This window comes from Taurulus bubalis, assembly GCF_910589615.1.
Source record: "Taurulus bubalis genome assembly, chromosome: 7".
NCBI lineage: Eukaryota > Metazoa > Chordata > Actinopteri > Perciformes > Cottidae > Taurulus > Taurulus bubalis.
The window spans coordinates 9,345,697-9,358,026 of NC_136595.1; positions in this window are offsets into that span (position 1 = coordinate 9,345,697).

The window sequence follows — 12,330 nt, forward strand, 5'->3', positions numbered from 1 at the left end:
TAATGAAGCAACACCTCCCAACTTCAGTTTCATGAGTGAAACAAGAGCGCATAAGAAAGGAGGTGGAGTTGCTATTTTATGTAATGAGTCTCTTCAATGCAAGCAGATGTCTTTTGGTCATTTTACTTCCTTTGAATATGTGGCTCTCAATTCCACGCAAGTTTTATTCCTCAACATTTACAGACCACCTAAATACTGTGCAACCTTCTTTGATGAGTTTACTGAACTGCTGTCTATAATCTGTATTGATTTCGATTGTGTTGTCATTGTTGGTGATTTTAATATCCATGTTGATAATTCCCAGGACAGAGGGTCTATAGAGCTATGTGGTGTCCTTGATAACTATGATCTGACTCAGCATGTAACAGGTCCCACCCACAACAAGGGGCACACTCTAGACCTAATCATCACCAAAGGTCTGGACATTTCCAAGGTTGCTGTGACGGATGTTGCACTCTCTGATCATTCCTGTGTTTTCTTTGAGAGTGCAATCTCCCTGCACACAAATGTCCAAACCAAGGTTATGACAAAGCGTTACATCACTGAAAACACCAGTGAACTATTTATTCAGAAGTTCTGCTCCACACCAGGCCTCTCTTGCATCTCAGTCAATGAGCTTGTGGATGGCTTCAATTCTAAAGTTAAAAATGTTATTGATGCCATTGCACCCACTAAGGTGAAGGTTGTCTCGGGTAAGAAAAGATCCCCTTGGAGAAATGCCACACTGGTCAGAATAGAGAAAAGAGAGCGTCGGAAAGCTGAACGCAGGTGGCGAAAACTGATCTCCAGGTTCACTGTGGTATCTATAAAGAGAGACTTCACAATTATAATTTGGAACTGCAAGAAATGCAAGACAGGCCTTCTTCTCTGACATCATAACCAAAAACAAAAACAATACACGCGCCTTATTTGCTACCGTGGACAGGCTAACAAACCCTCTTGTGTCGGTAACGGCTACGCTCTAATCCACCTGGGCATGCAATCAATTTGCCTCCTATTTTGTTGATAAAATTCAGAAAATTAGACAAACAGTCGGTGGCTCCACACCAACCACAGGATATGTGTTGTCCCCATCTTTAAATAGCATCCATTCAAATATCATGACACAATTTCACTCAATTAACCAAAGAAGCCTAGAAGACATTAAACAACATCTGAACACATCCTCCTGCTGCTTGGATATTCTACCAACACACTTTTTCAAAAATATTTCACACTGCATGACCGCTGATCTTTTGCAAATTGTAAACACATCCCTTCTCTCAGGTATCTTCCCACAAGCCCTAAAAACTGCAGTTATTAAACCACTTCTATAGAAGGCTAGTTTAGACCCCGAAATAATGCATTCAACACGGTTGATCATGACATACTACTAGACAGACTGAAAGTCTGGGTAGGACTCTCTGGCGCAGCACTTAACTGGTTTGAATCCTACTTGAAGGACCGACAATACTTTGTGTCGGTAGCTAATTACACATCAGAGCTGACTAGGATGACATGTGGTGTTCTCCAAGGTTCAATACTGGGGCCTCATCTGTTCAACATCTACATGCTTCCACTGGCTCAGATTATGAAAAACAACAAAGTGTGTTATCATAATTATGCAGATGACACACAACTCTACATAACTATATCACCAGGGGACTATAGTCCCATACAAGGGCTGGCTAAATGCATTGAAGAAATCAATAACTGGATGTGCCAGAATTTTCTTCAAGATAAAACAGAAGTAATTGTTTTTGGTCCCAAGGACGAACGATTGAAAGTCAGTGCTCAGCTTCAATCACTAATGTTAAAAACCTCAAACCAAGCCAGAAATCTAGGTGTAGTTATGGATTCAGACCTCAACCTGAACAGCCATATCAAGACAATCACAAAATCAGCCTACTACCACCTGAAGAATATATCAAGGGTTAGAGGACTTATGTCTCAACAGGATTTGGAGAAACTTGTCCATGCATTTATCTTCAGTAGACTTGACTACTGTAACGGTGTGTTCACAGGCCTCTGTAAAAAGTCAATCAGAAAGCTGCAGCTGATTCAGAACGCTGCAGCTCGAGTCCTCACTAAGACCAGGAAAGTGGATCACATCACTCCAGTTCTGAGGTCTTTGCACTGGCTTCCTGTCAAACAAAGAATTTACTTTAAAATCCTGCTGCTGGTTTATAAAGCACTGAATGGTTTAGGGCCTAAGTATGTTTGCGATCTACTGCTACCTTTTGAACCATCCCGGCCACTCAGGTCGTCTGGGACTGGTCTACTTTCTGTTCTAAGAGTCAGAACTAAACATGGAGAAGCAGCGTTCAGCTTTTCTGCTCCACATATCTGGAACAAGGTCCCTGAAAGCTGCAGGTCTGCTGAGACCCTCAGCTCCTTTAAGTCCACATTGAAGACGTTTGCTGCTGCCTTTAATTGAACCAGATTCAATTACTGCATCTCACTACTGCATTTTATTTCTTAAACTGCACTGCAACTTTTATTCAACTTTTATTTTTTATGTTGCTTTTTCTACTTTTATTTTGCTTTTTGACTGTTTTAATGTTTTCTTAACTGTTTCTAAATCTGCATTATGTTTTGATGCTTTTAATGGTTTTATGTGAAGCACTTTGAATCGCCTTGTTGTTGAAATGTGCTATACAAATAAACTTGCCTTGCCTTGCCTTTCAGAAGATAATGAAGGGTAAAGCAGCAGAAAGTAATTAAATTAAATTGGCAACAATTGCTCAGATTTTGGACTGAATAGGTCAGAGTAAAGTACCATTTTGCTCTTTACTTTATTTTTCCATTTGTTATTTTAGCACAGACTATTGATTTAGTCTTCTAATATTTAGTGTTCTCCTCTCTGTGTCGTCTTTCCTTAAAGCTTCCTCCTGTTTCTACACCTCACGGTGGATAAAGCCAACTTTCCGTGGCATAGGAAGTCGTGTTGCCTTCGTATCGCAATGAGAACAGTTTAGGGTGTGGAGGACAGAGTTGGACTTTGACACAGAACAATAGGGTTGTGTCCCATTTTAGACCTTTTGTAAACCATAGCTATATTTCCTGAACCTTACAACCAAATATTTTAGTTGTTTGTTTGCCGACATTTAATTTAATTTTATTTCATTTCATTTTACATTTAATTTAATTTCATTAAGCTGACGCTTTTATCTAAAGCGACTTACAATAAGTGCATTCAACCATGAGTACAAACTCAGAACAACAAGAATCAAGAAAGTACAATTTCTTCAAGAAAGCCAAACTACAAAGGGCTATAAGTAAGTGCCATTTAAGTTCTACTAAAGTGCTAAAGTAAAAGTTAGACAACTCATTTGTCTTCTCTCCACTTAACACCATGGTTGCCGTGAGCAGGTATTAAGCAAGACTACTAAAAATGCCAACATTGCAAACTGAAGACACTCCAGTGAACTCCCCTTTTTTTTTTATTAAACTGCAATTGAAGCTCCCAAGAGTGCGAGTAAATACGTATCAGTGGTTTCGGGCCGTGATCAAATGGCCGAAGAGGATTAGTGTGGAGACCATGCTGAGCTCTCAGTGATCTGTAAGCCATGTGTTTGTAGGCTTCTGACTTTTGACACAGTCGTCCTGTCATATCGCATTACTGCACATTAACAACACTGGACTCGGTTGGAGGCAACCTCCGGTTCTGACAAGTGAAGCCGATGAAAACTTGCACTCTCTGTTCTGACCAGCAGGTCAAAAGAAGTCTGATTGTATAGAAGTCTATGAGAAAATGACTCTACTTCTCTCTTGATTTATTCCCTCAGTAAACATTGTAAACATGAGTTTATGGTCTCAATCTCTAGTTCAAGTCTTCTTCAATACAGCATGATAAGTAAATGATGGCCCCATGCAGAGTCAAATAGACCATAAAGCAGAGTACGCTTTAGGGCGGGCTTACTGTGATAATTGACCATACAAAGACAGACGGTTAGGCAGAACACAATACTTAATTAAACAGGGTGGGATACTGTGTTAGGGGAGACAATGATCCATCCTTCCTCTCCTGTGTTGCATCCTCTTCTCATTGTTTCTTAGCAGATTCAATCATCAGTGTCAAGGTCAGTTGAGCGGTGTGAAAACAAAGTCTCACATTACGTTCTCACCCTCCATCCAATCGGAACAGCTCACGCTGGATCGCTCTGACTCACAAATAAATACTCCAGGGCTTTTAGCTGGTGCTTGTTAGTATTATTACACTGATTAAATGTCTAACAGTGACACCGACAAATACAGCTCAGTTTATCCACAACTACAACAATGAGTAACATCATTGTAAAAGTATAGGCTACACTGTTTGCATTTGGCTACATCTCAGGAAAATATTTCCAGAATCGATATAAAACTAATGCTCAGATCATTTCTCTTCAACTTTGATTTATTTTCTTAGAAAGTCTGGAAGATAATATTACTGCTTGTGTTTTTTGCTACATTGTTGTGAGATCTCAGCAAATGCTTTAGTTTGAACAATGTTATCACAACCAAATAAATAGAGAAGCAAGAATACAACTCCAGCTCCTTTAATAGCATCTGCAACTTGTTGTTATGCATAACTCAGGTATCACACTTGTTTTCTGTTTTTGTGGGATCATAGATTTGCAAGTTCATGCAAGTATCAATGAATTTAAAAAGGTTCCCAACTGAGCCCTCAGCATGCTTGAATCCTTTATAAAGCACTTTGAAGGCTGATACCGATAAGGATATTTGAGCGTTCAGAAAAAAAGGTATACAAGTGCACACAAGTTATATATTATGGAATTATGGAAGTGCAACTCTTGGCTGTTTTTTTTTCTGAATCAATTTTCTTTGTAGTAATACATATATCTAGCAAACATAAAAATCTCTATATAAAAAAACTATTTCAACAAAACCAAACAAGACTAAATTATATTTAATTACATTTATAATATATTTGAACATATTAACTATGAAAAAAACTATTTTATCATTGTTATTTTTATAATTTAATTGGATTTCCCTCAAGATATTTTTAAAATGTTTTATTTTAAGATGCCCCATTTGTTGATAATGACCAAACTCATTGTCTGTGCATTCATAGTATTGATAGAACTATTAGCTCAGTGGGGAATTTGACAGCAGACTCTAGTAGCTAAGATTCATGTTAGTTCCTCTTTTATGTCAGATTGTGAGCTGGCTGACAATGTTTGAACCAGGAATAATCATCATGAGGGAAAGGTGAAAACATGAACACACTTGTATCCAGTCAGTGATGAAACAGAACAGGAGATGACAGTGTCCCCTGATGGAAGAATACATATCTGTCAAAACACATATCCCATGTAAATATTGTGTCAGTATCATACACACATATCAACATGTGATATGCAAATCATGTTTGACTTCTCTTCTACATAATTAGCTGCCCACTCGTTGCATAATATACAGTAGGAACTGTTCCAGCGAGTCATGTGGTGCGGAAAGAAAAGAATCCCAACATCATTTCCTCATTTCCCCAAAAGGCACAAGAGGCTCGGTCATCGGTCTTCATGGAGGAACTCAATGACACGGAAGGCAATAAAGTAGAGAGAAGCTCTTCAATCTAAAAGTCGTGCAGATGGAGAGCAGCCAGTGGGTGGTTGAGGAGCTATGGGGACACTGAGGCCATGTGAAGGCGAGGAAGAGGAGGAACATTAAGAAATTGGATGAATTAATGATGAATCTGCACAGGAAGGCGGCCAGAGAGAGAGTCTGAAAGAGACACACACACACACACACACACACACACACACACACACACACACACACACACACACACACACACACACACACACACAGAAAGAGATACACACAGTGGAAGAAGGAGAGAAGCAGATAGAACCAGAAATAGCTGGTGTGGAGCAGATTGAGCATGTGAAGGAGGTTGAGATGGGCTCAGTGCCAACAGTGTCTGTATCAACACTAGGTTTGGTTGGAGGACAGGAACTGGGAGACGTTTGAGTATTTCTCATGATAGAAAAACATAAACTGTCACCAAATGAAATTCATATCGTGCTCTGGCAGTGTCCTTGTATTATATCAGGGAATCTGACAAGACTCGAGGCTCGAGGCTCAATGTTTATGCGAGCTGTTGACTTTTGTTGACCAAAGCGCCACATCTAGTTTACAGCCAGAGCTCCATTTTTGTTCCCCCTCTGACAAAAGTCATCATGCAGAAACAGCCGCTGAGAGAGGAAGCTGGAGGCGGGGGGATGAAAAAGAGAAGTGCTGCTGCAGCTGTTTGGCAGCTCAGGTGACATCAGACCTCTGAGGTTACATCCACACTAAAACGTTTTCTTTCAAAACCGGGGTTTTAAAAGAAATACGATCTCCGTTTTTAGCATCATTTGCGAAATGATTTCCGTCCGTACTCAAAAACGAATATCGCATGACTATTCACGTACACTGGATATACCGGTGCCAAGTGGATTTGTTGCTTAGTTACAGAAAATACGACACAGTATTATAGTAGTCTTTAATAATTAAATGTAGTGCTTGATACTTGAGATATTCCTCTAAAATCTTCCTGCATGGACTCAAACTGACAAATTTGGTGGAAAATTTTAGAATATTTATTTTTCAAACTTAAAGGTATAGCTTGATCTCTCTCTCTCTCTCTCTCTTTCTCTTTCTCTCCCTCTCTCTCTCTCTCTCTCTCTCTCACACACACACACACACACACACTTCAAAATGAACACAAGAAGGTCAGCAACGCCTGTGATCAGTTATCCATGTTAAATGAACCTGGTAGCCGATCGATAATCAAGGCTGTTGTTGTTTGTAGGCTGTTGTTTGTTTGTTTCATTTTGTGACTCCTAAGACCCAATCTAGTAGCCATCCACACTAAGAGGGAATTGTAACTGTTTCCGGTGCTCTAAAACTCCGGCCTGGAGTGGAGGCTCAGTGCAAACGTAGCAAAAGATGTGCGTTTTAAATAAATAAATAAATATAGAAATGTTGTAGTGTGGACATGAATTAGACTGAGCCGTGTGATTAACGTTTAGTCAATGATGAACGTTTCTTAAATATTGGAAACTATACAGACCTCTAACCAATTCAGCGGACACGGTCTTGGTGTATTTCCAGTATATAAGTCATTTCTATGTATTGTGCATATTCCACCATCTAAAAAACATTAAAAAACTAAGGGGCTTTCTATCTAAGTCAGACTGAGAGGAGAACCCATGCATTCATAACAAGCAGATGAGACTAGTATCATGATGGACTTTTCAACAGACTCACATAATCAGCAGTGGAGCGACTTCAGTCATTTAAAAATGCAGCTGCTCCTAACTAAACAGAGTTTGAGCACATTACTGAACAATAATGGCCTTACATCTCAGTATATAAAAACATGCTACCTACCAGGAGCCCTCTGGTCCACAGCTTTGTAGCTATATCCCTCGTACTTTAAAGCAGTAGAGGCTGCCTTCTGTATTTTTGCCCCAAATATGGGACGTCCTGCCTGAGGACCTGACAGAAAAGCCTCCTCACTGAACACTTGTAAAAGCAGTGTGTGTGTGTGTGTGTTGTTTTGGTATATTTTGGCCTATATTCTGCAGTGATTTGTTTTATATGTAAAGCACATTGTGTTGAGTGTCATTATGTTTGCAAAGTGCTATACAAATAAAGTTGACTTGACCTGACATCGTCACAGATGTGGAGACTTTACGTTAATGTATCGTGTCAGAGTAGCCTAACAAGACACGACTGAACAAGCTCCCACAATGTTGAACTATCACTTTAATTGTTTTATAATGACAAATGAATTGCTGGTGTGTTTAGAGCCGGTATGATGTCTTTACTAATGCTTCTCAAGCTTTATGTATTACGTTTTTTTTTCTTTGTATTGTCGTCAGCCAAATAATGAAAGTGCGGAGCCTGCCAGGTGGTATTTCTCTCTGTACTCTGCCATGTGGCCAGAATATAAAAATACTTTTATGTAAGCGCTGGAGAACTGGCAAGTTGCAACGGTGCCAGGACAAATTATCAGCCTGCCAGAGAAGGTGTGTGCATGGAAAGTGAATGAGTAACCGCCTCTCTTCGGGTTAAGGTGCCTTTAAAGATGCTGCAGCACAGGAATAGTAGATGTGGTCGTAACAGGAAACAGCATCACAGTGAAGGTTAATGTAAGGCTGACAAAGACCTTGGTCAGTCCACCTGTAAATAAGAACAGTAATAAACAGATAGCGAATCAAATCTGCCTCAGAATTAGGAATGTGTGTGTGTGTGTGTGTGTGTAAGCAGGCACTGACATGATGCCACGTGACAGATCGAGGCCACTGTGAAGCGATCATGAAAGAGTGGCTCTTGTTATTGATTTTGGGATTAACAGTGGAGCTGCACTAATGCCTGAACACAGGATGAAAGGTGTGTACATGTGCTTGCAATGCACTCACACTAAAAAACACACACACATACGGTACTATCACATTTTATTTTCTCTTAGGATTTTAAAAGGTGGTGGTTTAATTTTTAACAACCTGCTGCTGTGTCGAGGTCACAGAGCCTGTAATGAGGGCGCTGAAACAACCTCAGACAAGTTCACTGCACTATTGATGATGAAGAGTTAAAGGAGCGAGAGAGTCACAGCAGGTGACAGACTGCCCAACGAGTTTCCCCGCTGGAGATTAATAAAGCTTTCTAATCTAACCTAATCTTCATTCAACACTTCCAGTCCGCTTAAGGAGACACAGATGAACAAAAATGGATCTGCAGAAAGGTCTGACTTTTCATCATCACACTGTAACATTTAAGTATAAAGCGAGGGATCTCTGTCTTAATGTGTGTGTGTGTGTGTGTGTGTGTGTGTGTGTGTGTGTGTGTGTGTGTGTGTGTGTGTGTGTGTGTGTGTGTGTGTGTGTGTGTGTGTCCTTTGCATATCCCGAGAACTGTCGATCCGCTCTACTTCACACATGGCGGGTGTATTGCTGGGGGTTCTGTGTCCATTTGGACCAACATTAATAAACTTTGAATGGACACTGTGTTCAGCAGCAGGGGCGGGGCTTCAGGTCTCTGCGGACTGAGTCGAGCATGTCATCCACAGCTGGCCTTTTTTCATTGACTGCTGTTCCCTTTTACTGCTGGATGCTGGATGGTGGATGTACTAGTGTAACAACCAAACTCTTCACTTCCCTGGAGTCAACAAGCGATGAGTGTGTCTCAAAACAAGCCCAAGTCGAGTTATACAAAGCTTCAATTGAACCTTCAACCTCTGATCCTGGTCTCACGTTGTCGCGCCAGTATGCTTTGTAAGTTTCTCTTTCAGGGAATGAAATGAATCTTTTATCCTGCACAGGTGGCAACCTCAGGTTCTGACAAGTTAAGCCACTCCGGAAGTGTCTTCATTTTGTATTCCCTTCACGGCTCGCAAAAAGAGGTCCGATTGTTTGAAAGTCAATGAGAAAATAACTTTACTTCTCACTTGATTTATTCCCTCAGTAAACATTGTAAAATTGAGCTTATGGTGTCAATCGTTTTGTCTTCTTCAATACAGTCAAATCGACCATAAAGCGGAGTACGCTTTAGGACGTGGCCACCTTGTGATTGACCAGAGCCGTAGACGTGTCTCTACGTCATTCCTCTGCAGTCCAAATATGGTCGCTTCACTGGTTCCAATAAACCAGGATGATAAAATCCAAGATGGCCATGGACAAAAGGCCAAACTCAAGACTTCAAAACGGCAGTCCATTGACCGATGGGTGAGGTCACGACGATTACTTCCTCCTCTTACAGTCTGTGGTTCTGCTTGTATGTTGAACCTTGACAGGATGAACTCTTTTCTATTTTTGAACATTTCCTGTCTCTGTGTTCTGTGTCTCACAGCACCGACACTTCTCCGACCACAAAGCCGGCAGTCAGCCAGACTGCTGACTGCAAATGAAGTTGTGGTCGTCTGAATGCAGAGCAAATATCTAATTTGACTCCTTTCATTTGTGCTCCCATTGGGGCCTTAGTTAGAGACACGCTAGTTCAGGTGTTGATGGAGCAATACCCGGTGTGGCTCACTTCATTTCATCTCAACTGAGACCAGACGGATAGTTATTACCACACATTAGCTTTCCACTATTGTTCAGAGTGCCCTTGTTTGTGCTGACATGTACAACCGTCAGGCCTTGATGGGACCGAGCAAGGACGTCTCCATATCTTTCACCTCACGTCTTCTCTGGTTCAGACTAAGGGTCAGCTACTTTTCATACCTGGAATGGAGTGTAATTGTTGTGTCATTTTCTTGTAGTCCATCATGCATGTCATTTTAAATCTATTGACCCTTTTAGACGTCACCAACGCATTCACATCCATCAATTTTTGCCACTTACCTCCTTTAAGTAGCCGCTCTGTTTTGATACTCTCAGGATTGATTTGTATTTGAGGTCAGAGTGAAACAATACAAGCTACTGCTGCTAATAGCCTCAATTGCTTATTGACATTGAATAATGAGGGTGACTGTTCAGACAGAGGAGAAGTGTTTTACACATTTAAGTTCAAAAAGTGTTTGAATTCTGGCAGCTATAGGAGTCAATAGTGTGCGTCTCTTAATCATCTCATCCACAACACCTGTCTGCCAATCTGCAATTACTCAGCAAGGCAGTGGAAATTTAAACTGTCATTATTCACACTTTGCTCATGAGAGCGTAGCAAAATGTTCGTGTCACTGTCCACCTGATGAAGTCAAATCCAATATTCACTCTTTTCCGCAATGTTTGACATTTTTGGCTGGAATTGCTGTAAATGGTTAAAGGTGCTGAATACGAAACTGGGAGCATTCCTATTACCTCTCACCGGCTCTCGACATGGCGACGGCGAGCAGCTAACGATGCTAACAGCTTTGCAAAGCTGCAGTGTTGGTTGTTTATTCTCTGTTGGATTGTCAGAACCAGGAGGCGATTTGAAGGAGAGGGAGGGATCCTCCTTGTTAACCTTCCATGCCCGAGTAGATAAAGTGCAGGAACACATTTCCTTGAATGTGTTGGTCTCGTCTGCCCGGCTCCTGCCGGATGCTTTAGGTTTTTAGGTTTTTTAGGTTTATACCAGTAGACTATCTGAGCTGTGTATTGATACATCAAGACATATTTGTCTTGGAAAACATAACATAACATTCTCTAAACTACATAGCTGAGGAGGCCTACTGGTTCTATGGAGCAGCACCATCTTGTCACATAGCTTGTTTAGGTGGATTTGATTCATTAATGTGATAAATATTGATTTGCTGGAGCTTTAAAAGGAACCGCCATACACATTTCAATACACAGCGTGTTGCATAACAGTGATGAACGTTGCAGCAGTCGCTGCTCAGCTACAACGCAGATATTGTAAGCTTCAAGCTTTTAGGGGAACAAACTTGTCACATTACAAAAGGGAATCTGCATGTCCACATCTGCTGTGCTACTGAGGAATGTCTGCTGAATTAAAACCCGATCGTCGTGGATGAAATCAGTACTGGACATTTTCCTTTTACAATCCAGAGCTAAAGTAGAATCGGGGCATTTCCAGTTCACCAGTCGCTGCCAATGTTCTCCTTCTGCATCTTCCTTACTGTCTTCCTCAGTGTAATGTGCTGTTGTGTCCTTATGCAACTCTGCCAAAGTCGGTTATAAATAGGAATGTATCCGAGGGTGTTCACAGCTCACACCCCAAAACACACACGCATGCACATGAAAACGCTGCTTGAGAATAGATTGTGCATAATAATGTCCTCACATGTGGCTGTTGTGATCTGCTTTGACTAAATCCTTCTGATGGCACTTTTAATACTTTATACGGCGTAGTTCAGCCACCAACTGGATTGAACTGGTCGACTGTGGACCTGCACTGACTGATAGGACATTTTCTCAGTCGCTGTGCGATGACCAAGTGGCGATCTAAATGTGGCGCTCGTGAAGCTAGAGTTTATGACGCAGTATGAAAGAGGGGAAAAAAAAATGAAGGCGTCTCAGTTCACCGAGCTCCACTGAACTTTGCTTGGACATCTTAACTTAGCTTGAACTTTAGCCAGGCTTCTCTTTTAATCATCATCTCTTTTTCCTTTACTTCTCTTCTGGAAATCTGTGTGTTGCAGACTCGCCATCTTTTCTTCACTGCCTGCCTTCATCTCTGTAGGCTGGCAATGCTCAGTGCGTCTGTCTGTCTCTTCAACTTGTGTCTCTGTTGGATACTGAGCACTTCTGAAGACTATTTCTCTCTCTCCCTCTCTCTTGAGGGAGGGAGAAACAGAGAGAAGCTGAGTGTTAAGACTGAGAAACAGGGTTTACAGTTTGTTTCATATTTGGTCAGGATTTAAAATGAACGCAAGCTTCTGTGGGGTTTACCATTTCACTCTTGTCTGAGTGCATT